The sequence below is a fragment of the Elephas maximus genome, chromosome 14 (assembly GCF_024166365.1).
Source record: "Elephas maximus indicus isolate mEleMax1 chromosome 14, mEleMax1 primary haplotype, whole genome shotgun sequence".
Lineage (NCBI taxonomy): Eukaryota > Metazoa > Chordata > Mammalia > Proboscidea > Elephantidae > Elephas > Elephas maximus.
Genome location: NC_064832.1, coordinates 36,423,235 through 36,437,734, shown reverse-complemented (window position 1 = coordinate 36,437,734; position 14,500 = coordinate 36,423,235).

Sequence of the window (14,500 nt, the reverse complement as noted above, 5' to 3'; positions counted from 1 at the left end):
ATGGACCAATGGATATATCTTAGATGGCCGTTCACAAGCTTTTAAGACCCCAGATGTTACTCACCAAAGTAGGAGGTAGAACATTGTCTTTATGAACTACATTATGCCAATTGGCCTAGATGTGCCTCAAGACCATGGTGCTCAGCCCTCAACCCCAGTAACTCTATCCCTCAATGTGTTTGGATGTGTCTAGAAAGCTAGTATGAGATTGCCTTGGTAAAGTTGTGCTGGCATCCCCTGTATTCCCTTCACAGAGTTAAAACTTGTCCACTATTTTGTTAGTGATTTCCCTTCCCCACTACTCCCCTCTCTCATAACCATCAAAGATTTTTTTTTTCTGTGTGTAAACCTTTTCTTGGGTTATTATAATAGTGGTCTTGTACAATATTTGTCCTTTTGTGACTGACCTATTTCACTCAGCACAATCCCTCCAATTCATCCGTGTTGTGAGATGTTTCTCGGATTTATCATTGTTCTTTATCATTGTGTAGTATTCCATTGTGTATATTGTTTGTTGTTGTTAGGTGCCATTGAGTCAGTTCCGACACATAGCGACCCTATGCATAACAGAAGGAAACACTGCCCGGTCCTGAGCCATCCTTATAATCGTTATGCTTGAGCTCATTGTTGCAGCCACTGTGTCAATCCTTCTTGTTGAGGGTCTTCCTCTTTTCTGCTGACCCTGTACTCTGCCAAGCATGATGTCCTTCTCCAGGGACTGATCCCTCCTGAAAACATGTCCAAAGTATATAAGATGCAGTCTCACCATCCTTGCCTCTAAGGAGCATTCTGGCTGTACTTCCTCCAAGACAGATTTTTTCATTCTTTTGGCAGTCCACGGTATATTCAATATTCTTCTCCAACACCACAATTCAAAGGAGTCAATTCATCTTTGGTCTTCCTTATTCATTGTCTAGCTTTTAAGAAAGCAGCATATCATTTTCCAAAGTGGTTGTACCATTTTACATTTCCAACAGCAGTGCATAAGAGTTCCAATCTGCTCACAACCTCTCAACATTTGTTATTTTTATTTTTTTAATTAGCACCAGTAATGTCGGGGTGAGATGGTATCTCATTGCGGTTTGGATTTGCATTTCTCTGATGGTTAATGATCACAGGGATTTCCTCAAGTGTCTGTTAGCTGCCTGAATGTCTTCTTTGGTGAAGTGTCTGTTCGTATCCTTTGCCCGTTTTTCAATTGGATTATTTGTTTGTTTGTTGTTGAAATGTTGAAGTATTCTATAGATTTTAGAAATTAGACCTTTGTCAAAATTGCCTTAGCAAAACAATTTTTCCCAGTCTGTAGGTTCTCTTATTACTCTTTTAGTGAAGTCATTTGATGAGCATAAGTGTTAAATTTTTAGGAGGGCTACTTATCTAATTTATTTTCTGGTGTTTTTGCATTGTTAATTATGTCCTTATTTTTTCTTCCATGATCTTTATTGTTTTAGGTTTTATATTTAGATCTTTGATCCATTTTGAGTTAGTTTTTGTATATTGTGTGAAGTATGGGTCCTGATTCATTTTTTTAAAGATGGGCATCCAGTTTTGCCAGCACCATTTGTTAAAAAAAGACTATCTTTTCCCCCCTTTTAATGGACTTTGGGCCTTCGTCAAGGATCAGCTGACCATAGGTATATAGATTTCCATCTGGATTCTCAATTCTGTTCCACAGGTCTATGTGTCTGTTGTTGTATCAGTACCAGGCTGTTTTGACCTCTGTAGCTGTATAGTAGGTTCTGAGACCAGGTAGTGTGAGGCCTTCTACTTTGTTCTCTTCCTTCAATAATGCTTTGCTTATCGGGGCCATTTTCCTTTCCGTATAGAGTTGGTGATTACTTTTTTCCATCTCATTAAATAATACTGTTTGTATTTGGATCAGGATTGTATTATATCTGTAGATCACTTTGGGTAGAATGGACATTTTCACAATGTTGAGTCTTCCTATCCATGAGCATGGAATGTTTTTCCATTTATGTAGGTCTCTTTGGTTTCTTGCAGTAGTGTTTTTTAATTTTCTTTGTAAAAGTTTTTATGTCCCTGGTTAGATTTATTCCTAAGTATTTTATCTTTTCAGGGGCTATTATAAACGGTATTCTTTTCCTGATTTCCTTTTTGAAATTCTCTTTGTTAGTGTATAGGATTCCAACTGATTTTTGTATGTTGATCTTGTATCCTTCTACTCTGCTGAATCTTTCTATTAGTTCCAGTAGTTTTCTCGTGGAATCTGTGGGGTTCTCTATATATAGAATCATATCATCTGCAAATGGGGCTAGTTTTTATGTCTTCCTTTCCAATGTGGATGCCCTTTATTTCTTTTTCTTCCCTTATTGCTCTAGCTAGGACTTCCAGCACAATGTCAAATAGGAGTGGTGATAAAGGGCATCCTTGTCTTGTTCCCATTCTCAGGGGGATGCCTTCAGCCTCTCTACATTGAGAATGATGTTGGCTGTTGCTTTTGTATAGATGCCCTTTTTTAGGTTGAGGAATTCCCCTTCTATTCCGATTTTATTGAGAGCTTTTTATCAGGAGTGGGTGTTGGACTTTATCAAATGCCTTTTCTGTGTCAACTGAGATAATCATGTCAGTATTCTTTTGTTCTATTTATGTGGTTACATGATGGGGGCGGAGGGCATCTGGTGCAGCAGCCAGCCAGCACACTGATGGCACTCTATCTGTGGTGGCGTGACAGGGGGTTAAGCAGAAAGGGGTAGGGAAGGTGGTGTACAGGGCTAGGTAAGAGGGTGAATGAAAAGTAAGAAAGAAAAAAAAGAAAAAAATTTTAAAAATCTAAAAAATAGGTGGTGCAGTGGTGGCTGGCCAAGTAGGGGCAGAGGTGACACTGAGGCTGGTGAGAAGGTAAGGGAGATGACCTACTGGGCTAGGTGGGAGGGAGAAAGAAAAGGAAATAATGGCAGCACAGTGGGGGGCAGCAGATGGGGACAGGGCAAGCCCAGGGCAGTGGTGGGTTGGTGCACCGGTGGCTCTGTAGTCAGGTTGGCAAGGCAAGGGCCTGTGGCAAGAGGCGGGAAATGGCATACAGGGCTAGATGGAAGAGAGAAAGAAAAGGAAGAAAGAGAATAAATAAATAAACTGGCAGTGCAGTCGTGGCTAGCAAGTGGGTTGGGGCAGACCCAAGGGCCAGTGGGAAGGGTGGAAAGGTGGTGCACCGGGCTAGGTGGGAAAGAGAAAGAAAAGAAAGAAAAAAAAAATGGCAGCGTGTTGGGGTTGACAGGGCAGACCTGGGGCAATGACATCCTGGTGGCTCTCTAGCTGCAGCAGCAGTGCAGAGGCTGGCAGGAAGGGGTGGAGGTAGTATACAGGTCTAGGTAGGAGGGAGAAAGAAAAGGAAGAAAGAAAAAATAAGTAAAAAATATAGAAAAAAACTGGTGGTGCATTGGGGGCTAATGAGTGTGGGCATGTGAGAAGGGAGGGAAGGTGATATGAGGGGCTAGGTGGGAAGTAGAAAGAAAAAAAGGAAAAAAATGGCAGGATGGCAGGAGTTGGCAGGTGGGGACAGGGCAGACCTGGGGTGGAGGCAGGCAGGTGGCAATGTAGCAGGAGCAGGCCAGTGACAATGTAGAGGGGGCTGGCAGGAAGGGGGGAAGGTGGCATACGGGGAAGAAAGAAAGAAAAGGAAGAAGAGGAAAGAAAAAAATGGCTTGATGGGAGCCGGCAGGTGGGGGCAATGCAGACCAGGGGTGGCTGCCCCAGGGCTTCTCTAGACTCAGCAGTGTGGCAGGTGCAGCAGGAATGGGGGGAGGTGACGTATTCGGCTAGGTGGGAATGAGAAAGAAAGAGGAAAAAAAAAATTCGGCATGGTGATGTGAGGTGGGCCCAGGGGGAGGGGAGCTTGTAATTTGGACCCCAGAGTGTAGGTTGCTGGGATGGGGAGGTTCTTGCTTCTACTCATCAGAAGGGTGAGGGCTGGGGAAGAGTGTTTCCCTGGTTACCGGGTTCTCTGTCTCCTGTTGGGATCTCTGTGAAGTTGCCTCCCCCTACTCGCTGTCCAGGGTCCTTGTTGGCTGTGCTTCAAGATGGCCATGCTTATTCACATTAGTTGGAAGGTACCTCCACTCCGTATCTCTCCTCATTCTCTGTTTTCCATCAGTTTCTTCTTCCATTCAGTGTTTGATCTAGTTCTTTACTCCTTCATTTAGTACTTGGATTCCTGGATTGACGTTTGTTATCTGTTTTACTCAGTTTTTCGGGTCTTCACTGCAGAGGGACGGCATGGTGCATCTGTTGAGGGCACCATGCTGGCTTCACCCTCAAAATATTATTTATCTTGACTGTTTTTTGGGGGGGCCTCTTACATGTTGCACCTGAGGCAAGTGCTTTTATCACCTCACCCTAGTTTTGGCCACAGTATAGAAATCCTATCCTTAAAGAGTTTATAGTACTAATGGAAATGTTAAGTGTTCTATACAAATTACTGTAATACAAGGTAAAATGTGATCCATGCAAGGAGCAAGGTTACAGGTAAAATGTTATAGGTGTTCAGAGGAAGGAGAGAGCATTTCCAGCAGTGAAGTCTTTGGAAGAGATTCTGTTTAAATATTACCTGGCCATGCTCTGGTGGAGGTTTATAGAGAGAAGATTGCAGAAACCCCATCCAGCTTTTAAGTGAAGATAGAAACATTACTAGGTGTTATGGATTGAATTGTGCCCCCTAAAATATGTGTTGAAGTGCTAGCCCCTGTACCTATAAATATGGCCCTTTTGGAAAATGGGCTTTTCTTTTGTTATGGTAATGAGGTCATACCAGAGTAAGGTGGATCCTAAATCTCAGTGGTGTCTTATAAAAAGAGCAGAAGAGACACAAACACACACTGTGGGAAGACAGACTCAGTGGGTGGATTGTCTACAAGCAAAGGAATGCCAAGGACTGCCAACAGACCCAGAAACTAGGAGAGAGGCCCATAGAAGGAATCAACATGGCTGAGACCTTGATTTGGACTCTTAGCCTCCAGAACTGCAAGAAAATAAGTTTCTGTTTTTTAAAGCCTCCCACTTGTAGTATTTATGTTATAGCAGCACTAGGAAACTAAGATACTTGGACAGAGTGTTGTTGTTGTTAGGTGCCTTCGAGTTGGTTCTGACTCATAGCGACTCTGTGTACAACAGGATGAAACACTGCCTGGTCCTGCACCATCTCCACAATGGTTGCTATGTTTAAGCCCATTGTTACAGACCCTGTATCAATGCATCTCATTGTGGGTCTTCCTTTCTTTCACTGAACCTCTACTTTACCAAGCATGATGTCCTTCTCCAGGGGCTGGTCCCTCCTGATAACATGTCCAAAGTACATGAGATGAAGTAGCTCCATCCACACTTCTAAGGAGCATTCTGGTTGTACTTCTTCCAAGACAGATTTGTTCAGTCTTCTCGCAGTTTGTGGTATATTCAATACCCTTCGCAAACACCGTAATTAAAAGGCATCAATTCTTCTTCGGTCTTCTTTATTCATGCATATAACATGCATATGAAGCAACTGAAAATACCATGGTTTAGGTCAAGCGCACCTTAGTCCTCAAAGTAACAGCTTTGCTTTTAAACAATTGAAAGAGGTCTTTTGCAGCAGATTTACCCAATGTGCTACGCTGTTTGATTTCTTGACTGCTGCTTCCATGGGTCTTGATTGTAGATCCAAATAAAATGAAATCCTTGACAACTTCAGTCTTTTCTCCATTTATCATGATGTTGCTTATTGGTCCAGTTGTGAAGATTTTGTTTTCTTTATGTGGAGATACATATACTATACTGGATGCTATAGTCTTTGATCTACATCAGTAAATGCTTCAAGTCCTCCTCACTTTCATCAAGCCAGGTTGTGTCATCTGCATAACATAGGTTGTTAATGAGTCTTCCTCCAATCCCGGTGCCATGTTCTTCTTCATATAGTACAGCTTCTCAGATTATTTGCTCAGCATACAGATTGAATAAGTATGGTGAAAGAATATAACCCTGATGCACACCTTTCCTGATTTTAAACCACAAAAAACAGTATCCCCTTGTTCTGCTCCAACGACTGCCTCTTGGTCTACGTACAGGTTCCGCATGAACACAATTAACTGTTCTTGAATTCTCATTCTTTGCAACAAGGGAAGGGAATTTATGGACTATAAATGGAAAAGGTGTGCTAGGTGTTTATGAAAGGGTGTGTTTTTGTGGTGCAGGGTGGGTCTCTGTGTTCTTACCAAAGGAGGAGGCCTCGTGAGATCTGATTCATTTTACAACCACCTTACATAAACAAGACTCTTCTTTCCAGGTCTGTGGATGGTGACAGAAGCCAGTGTGTGGAAATGTGTGGAAAAACATATTTGTGAATGGTAAAGGAGATGTCTTGATCCTAAAAGGCATCTTCATTCTCCAAGTTAATTCCTGCCTGGAAGACAGCGTGTGACTCAGCAAGCAGGATTCTATAGTGGTCAATGTTTGGGTGAATGCCAGTAGCAATGGCAAAATCCTAACATGCAAAACCAAACTGTTAGAAGCCACAGTGATTACAAACAGAGCATGAATTCAAATTCTCCTAAAAATGAGTATCTGAAATGGAATCAGGGCATAGCTAGAGGTTTTGATTCTAGATCCTGTAATTTACTCGGGGCCCACCATACTTTATTTACTACTAACTGTCGTTCATTTATCGGGTTCAGACTGACCCAGTTCTCAGCTTTGAACATGCTGTATCTTCTGTGAATCTATGAAAACCTAGCTTGGGGGACTGCGGTGCTGGCAGAGACAAGGTGTTTGATATGCAGGGTGAATGGTGGTGTTAACAATAATTAGTGGCGGCCTTCTGTTAAGGGTATAGAAAATTTTAGAAAAGGATGATGGTGATGGTGGCCCAATATGAACTCAATTAATGTCACTGAACTGTACATGTGAAGAACGCTAAAATGACAAATGTTTTGTTACATATATATTGACCACAGTTAGAAACAAAAAAGAAAAAGTAACTAGTAGAGATCACCTGATCCACAAAAAGGATAACCTGGACTTTTTGTGGGAAAAATGGACATATGGTGGCCCTAAACAAATTATTTGTTGAATTAATATATGAATAGCACACAATCTGGAGGCTGTATTTTTCTAAAGTTAGTTCACAATCACATAATACTTGGGAGGGAGAGAAATAAAACACCTGAAGCTTTAATGTATGGCTTTTTATGCCCCCAAAGATATCCACATTCTTTTTCCAGAAGGAATCATAGTTGCCTTTGGTGGCTGGATTTACATACACATCATTAAATCTTTTTACCTCACCCAGGGGCTCTATTTTTTCAGAAGACTAAATGATCAAGTTACCAGATCAGGAAAACAAACGGAAAGTAAGAGTGAAAAAGGTTGGGCCTAAAATGTATTAATTTATTTACTTTAAGCAGGGTAATTGTTGTTGTCGTTATGTGCCGTCAAGTTGATCTGACCCGCAGTGACTCTACAGGACAGAGTGGAACTGCCCCATAGGGTTTTCTAGGCAGAAATCTTTACAGGAGCAGGTCGCCAGGTCTTTTCTCCTACAGAGCAGCTGGTGGGTTTGAACCGCCAACCTTTTGGTTAGCAGCCGAGCACTTAACTAATGTGCTATCAGGGTTCCACAAGCAGGGTAATAGGACCCGTTTTTCACAGACTTGGAAGATTGGAGGAATTGTGGACACTACCTAGTCCAGTGGCTTTGGACACTTCACAGTGGTGGAAGACTTTTTCCAGTAGAATTCTGTCTGCTCCCCAAGTATTTAAAAGAGACCAAAGGGAGCAGCCCTGAGTCGAGTGGGGGATGGGGCTGGAATCTTCAAATAATGGCTTTTGTCTAACCCCCAGTAACCCAAAAAACCCAGTAAAAAAAAAAAAGGGAGTTAAAAAAATCTGCAAGAAAAACAAGCTCGGGAAGTTAAGGTGGTTTGCTGAAAGTAACACCAACGTAAGGGGTGGGTTTGGGCTACAGCTCCTGACTCCAGGCTTTCTGCTGTGCCCACGGAGAGCATGCGGTTTCCCACTGCAGTGTGTGTGTGTCCACGTGTTCGTGGTTTTGTCCTGCTTTGAGGAAGCCCTAGTGGCATAGTGGTTAAGTGCCGGGGCTGCTAACCGAAAGGCAGGCAGTTCAAATCCACCAGGCGCTCCTTGGAAGCTCTATGGGGCAGCTCTACCCTGTCCTGTAAGGTTGCTACGAGTCGGAGTCAACTTGATGGCAATGGGTTTGGTCCGGTTTTTGACTAAGGCCAGTGCTCGCCAACCTTTGTCATAACAGAACCCACGCATACCATCTGTCAGGCACAGTGGGGTAACATTCAGAGGCTCAGGGGTTCCGGGTTCCAGCCACCTGAGGGTGAGGGGAATCTCTCTCTCCATACAACAGTAACCATTGCCCCGCTCACTACTCCTCCAGAGAAAATTGAAAGAAAAATGCCTTGGCCTGATCGTGTTCCTGCTATATGCTTAGAACCTATCAGGTAATGTTTTTTTTTTTCCTTTTTTCTTTTTTGCACTTGCTCAGAAGTGAGATCTTTGCACATGGGACGGGACTATGCATTATGTGTGGCCAATATAGAGTCTGTCTTAGTCTCCCCGGGCTGCTGTAACAACATACCACAAAGTGAGTGGCCTTAAAGAGCAGAAGTTCATTTTCTCACAGTTCTGGATGCTGGAGGTCTGATTTCAGGGCACTGGAAGGGCCATTCTTTTTCTCCTCTTCCCTCTCTCTCTGTTAGCTGTAGAGTAAAAGCCTTCCTTGTCTCTTTCAGCTTCTGTAGTCCCTGGCATTTCTTGGTATTCTTTTGCTTCTTACAGATGCACCTTACTCCATTGTCACATGGTATCTTCTCCTTGTCTGTGTGTGACTCTATTTCTATGTCCATCTTCTCTTTTATGATATCACTCAGAAGGGATTAGAGTTAGGACCCATGCTACTCCAGTGTGGCTTTGTTAACTGCACAGAAAGGTGTTATTTTCCCCCCAAAATGTCACATTCACAGGTACAAGGATTAGGACTTCAGCATATCATTTTGAGGGACACAATTCAATCCATAACAGAGCCCTGCTAAGCAGTTTGCACTCAACTACGAACCTAAAGTTTGGCAGTTTGAGCCCGCACAGCAATGCCACGGAAAAAAAACCTTGGTGATCTGCTTCCAAAAAAATTATAGCCAAAGAGTGCAATTCTACTCTGCACATGGGTCACCATGAATCGGAATTGATTTGAAGGCAACGGGTTTTGTTTTCTGGTTTTGTAGCCTTATTATGCAAAATGTTCTTAGCACCGATTTGGCTGAGTCTCCGACCTATAGGCTGTGGTGGAAGTGAGTGTGAATGAGGTCACAAAATAAGTATCTGATAAATGCTGTAAAAGACAGATCAACCAGGTGTTTCCAGAGCATGAGGAAGCTTCATGGAAAGGGATACCTGAAGAGTAGGTATCAACAGTCAGAGGAAGGGAGAAGGGTTATCCAGCTGAAAGCAACAGACTAGGCAGAGCTATCAAAGTGGAAAATTCAAGACTTGTTTGTTAAGGTTGCTTTGTGGTTTAGAGAGAAGCCACAATGACAAGGCATACTGGAGAGCTGGGGTGGGGGGCAAGATTATGAACGGCCTTGAGTGCTGTACCAAGGAGGATAGACTATCTTGTATTCGTCCCTAAAACAAGGTGTTAGGCACCTACTGGGTGCTAGGTGCATTCCCGGGTAGGCGCAAACCACCAACCACCAACCAAACAGCCAAAAGCGCTGGCTGATTGTGCCATAACGGTTGCTTACAGAAAGGTTGTTGGTTTGAACCCACCACCGGCTCCATAGGAGAAAGATGTGGCAGTCCGCTTCTGTAAGATTTACAGCCTTGAAAACCCTATGGGGCAATGCCACTCTGTCCTATAGGGTCACTATGAGTTGGAATCGACTCAACAGCAATGGGTTTGGTTTGGTTTTGGGTGTTAGGCACTACAATAGGTGTTCAGGATGCAAATGTAAAATTACAGTTTCGAAGATAGAGATGTAAAGAAATGGACTGTCATGAGTACTACGATCAAAGTCTATATCAGAAATAATGGGTAAAAAATTTTTTTTCTTTTCGTCTAGTCAATTCCAATCCATGGGTACTCCATGTGTATTAGGGTAGAGCCATGCTCCGTAAGGTCTTTCAGTGGCTGATTTTTCAGAAGTAGATCACCAGCCTTTTCTTCTGAGGCACCTCTGGGAGGGGTCAAACCTCCAACCCTTTGCTTAGCAGCTGAACTTGTTAACTGTTTGCACTGCCTAGAGTCTCAAGTAAAAAGTATGAGTGGTCAACTCTGTATGGGGCTCAGGAAAGCCTTCAGGGAAGAGGTGGGAGGAAGCACTGAAGGTTTTTTTAAAACAGGGCTGTTGGCCCCCAAACATGATTATAGTTACATTTTAGAAATATTACTCTCACTGCATCACGTTTCATGGCTTGGAGGGGGAGCAACTGGAGACAGGAACCCTAGTTGAGCTGTCATTGCTATGATTCAAGACAGAGACAATGAAGGAGAGAAGGAAGGTCATGGCTTAGATATATCCTTTGTGTAAATGGAAGAACAATGCTTCTTGCCTCTGACCCCCAGTAAATGAATAAATGGAGCCTGATTATACAACTCACCTTGGCCTGGAATTTGATTCAATCTGGGTCCATCTTCAACCAACGAGGACAAGTTACTAATATCAGGAGCATGAGCTTTACAGTTAAACAGTCATGGTAGCAGGGACGGGAAGTGAGACATTGATGAATTTGACTGGGCCATATGTCAGATTAGTTCATGTATTACATAGCAACTACCCACAACAAAAGTCTAATTCACATAATTCATCTACGAGACCAAAGTGAGGTCCATTCCTCTACCAGATACAAAGGAGTACCACTAAGGACCAATATAATCCAGACCCTGTGACTCAGAAAACTCGCCCCATTCCTGTAATGATGCACTGTCATACAATGCACTCAGTCCTAAATAAATGACTCCTCTTTCTAAACATACCGCTTTTAAGCCCATCTCTTGGTATTTCAACTAAAAACCTTGACCAGTCCTTCTGCTCTTTGTTCCCAGAATAACTAACTCTCTCCAAAGGAGATTTAGAGAAGGTAGGGTAGTAATCTTCAAATATTTGAAGATTTATCTGATCATGAGGCTTAGATATACCCTTTGTGTAGATGGAAGAACAATGCTTCTTGCCTCTGACCCCCAGTAAATGAATAAATGGAGCCTGATTATATAACTCACCTTGGCCTGGAATTTGATTCAATCTGGGTCCATCTTCAACCAACGAGGACAAGTTACTAATATCAGGAGCATGAGCTTTACAGTTAAACAGTCTTGAGTTTGAAGCCTGGTGCAACTTAGAAGCTGTAAGAACATGAGTAAGTTACCTAAGCTCTCTGTGCCTCAGTTTCTTTATCTTTAAAAAGAGGATAACATTAGCACTCTCAAATAAAGTTTGTGAAGATTGAAAAGAGTGATGTATGCCAAGCATCTAGCATGGTGCTGACAATAGGAGGTGTTCAAGGAAAGACGATTCTCTCTAACCTCTCCTAACCCACTCACCATCCCACATACGCTATGTGTAGTCCCCAACTTACAAAGGGGTTCCATTCCTACAACTCCGTCGTAAGTCGGTTCTAATATAAGTTGAATACCTCATTTTTTTAAATTTTCATTATTATTGCCTTTTATTATCAGTATCTTTATAAATTCAATCTTTATTTGTCTTTGGGGGTTGGAAAATTACGTATAAACTTATAGATATGTTTTAATACATTTATACATGCATAAAAAATACACATCCATAAAAAAATAGATGAAGTAGAAATTTTGTCATTTATGATAATAACTACCTGTGGAAGGTTTTGGATCATCTGAATTATCTCTGGGAATCTCTAGTCAGAGATTTGTCTGTATGGTCCTTTTATGCACTGCAACATTGTATGTAGTACATATTACTAATGATAAGATGTACAAAAACAAAAAACAGATGGTTGTAAAGTGCAGTTCATCACAACTCATATACATCATAAGTCAGGGACTATGTGTATATGCAAGTATTTAAAACTTCAGTAAAGCACACGTGGTGGGTATACATTTCAACATATTTCCAAAACAGCAATTCTTCTGCATTTTCCCTCTTTTTCCATGCTTTCCCCCTCCCCACCTCCATTATGATCCTTTCTTTGTTTTATTTGTGTCAGTAGAATTGTCTTCTCTGAAGTTACCCAGACTTGGCATCTCAGGATCAATCAACCCTGTTCTGGATTGAATTGTGTCCCCCAAAAATGTGTATCAACTTGGCTAGGCCATGATTCTGAATGTTGTGTGGTTGTCCATCATTTTGTGATCTGGTGTAATTATCCTATGTGTTGTAAATCCTAACCTCTATGATGTTAATGAGGCAGGGTAAGAGGCAATTATGTTAATAAGGCAGGACACAATCTACAGGATTAGGTCGTATCTTTAGTCAATCTCTTTTGAGATATAAAAGAGAGAATCGAGCAGAGAAGATGGTTACCTCATGCCACCAAGAATGAAGAACCAGAAGGGGAGCACATCCTTTGGACCCGGGGAGCACATCCTTTGGAAGCTCCTAGACCAGGGAAAGATTGATGACAAGAACCTTCCTCCAGAGCCCAAAGAGAGAGAAAGCTATCCCCTGGAGCTGACGCCCTGAATTTGGACTTCTAGTCTCCTAGACTGTGAGAGAATAAATTTCTCTTTGTTAAAGCCATCCACTTCTCTTTGTTAGAGCCATCCACTTATTTCTGTTATAGTAGCACTAGATAACTAAGACAAACCCCATACTGTTATCAACAGCAAGCTCTAAGCATGGATCACTAGGATGACAGGAAGGCCACGAACCAGACTTGCCCAAACTGCTTATTGGAGCAAAAGAAACTTTTGCTTTAGACATAGGTTTAAGGAGAAAAATTGTTTCTCGTTCAACAAATACTAATACATTCAGTAACTGAGATGTTATCTAAATCCACTGTTAGTGTTGTTTTAAAAAATTCAAGTAGGAACAGACCAGAAATTGAGAAATAAAGACTTCCACAGGCACAGAAGCTCAGCCGCAGTACTTATCCTGTGTACTTTCTACTCAGATAGGCTAATGGTATCATTTCATTTCCCGTCTGCCCATTTAAAATGGCATGTGGCTGAGCTAATGCACATAAAATAGGTATTTCCTGTTTAGGTTTTCATGTCTAGTTAAATACTATATAAGGTGTAGCACTGTTCCCTGTGTGAACTATAATTAATAATTATAATTTTATTGTGTGAATTTATGCAACAAATGGCCCACAAAGGCATCTGCTACTAACCGGTTGTGTGGTTGTTATGGATTGAATTATGTCCCCCCAAAATGTATGCTGTAAACCCTAACCTCTATTCCAGTGGTTGTAATTCCATTTGGGAGTGGGTTGTCTTTGCTAGGTTAGTGAAGCAAGGTTAGTGTAAATAAGGTGTACCTTGAATCAATCCGTTTTTTGATATAAAAGAGGTTAAATGAGTGACCAGAGCAGAGATGTCACTTGAAGATTGCCAAAGTGCAGGGGCTCAGAATAGAGAGGACCTTCCCCCAGAGCCGACAGAGAAGGAAAGCCTTCCCCTAGAGCCAGCACACTGAATTCAGATTTCTAGCCTCTTCAACTGTTAGAAAATAAATTTCTGTTTGTTAAAGCCATCCTCTTGCAGTATTTCTGTTATAGCAGCCATAGATGACTTAGACAGTGCCCTTGAGCAATTTACTTGTTCTCCTTGGTCTCAGGTCTTCAGTTGAGAAAATAGGTTCAAGAATGCCCCCATTGTTATGACAATTAATTGTTTGGAGGATTAAAAAAATGTAGGTAAATTTCCAAAGCACTCTGATGGTGTAAAGGTTAAGCATTCATCTGCTAACTGAAAGGTCAGTGGTTCGAACTCACCCAGCAGCTCCGAGGGAGAAAAGACCCGGCAATCTGCTCCAGTAAAGGTAAAGGGGAAAAAAAAAAAAAAAAAAAAAAACTCCGTTGTAGTCGAATCAATTCCAACTGATATCAACCCTATAGGACAGAGTAGAACTGCCTCATAGGGTTTCAAAGGAGCACCTGGTGAATTTGAACTTGAACCTTTTGGTTGGCAGTCTGAGCTCTTAACCACTTGCCACCAGGGCACCATCCAGTAAAGATAGCAGCCTTGGAAAACCTATGGGTCTGTTCTACTCTGTCCTAAGAGTCAGAGTCGACTTGATGGCAGCTAACAACAACAGCAGCAAGATATTTCATAGTTTACAGTACCCTTTCCATCATATTTATGCTCATTAACTTACTATCTTCTCAAGAACCTCATGAGGTAGGAACTCCGAATACTCCTATTTTACAGAAAACGGAACTAAGGCAGAGAGAGGTGAAGTTAAAGAACTCACATAAGATCACTTACATAGTTGTTGTTGTTAGTTGCTGTCCAGTCAGCTCTGACTCATGGCGACCTTCTGTATAACGGAATGAAACGATGCCTGGTCCTGCGCAT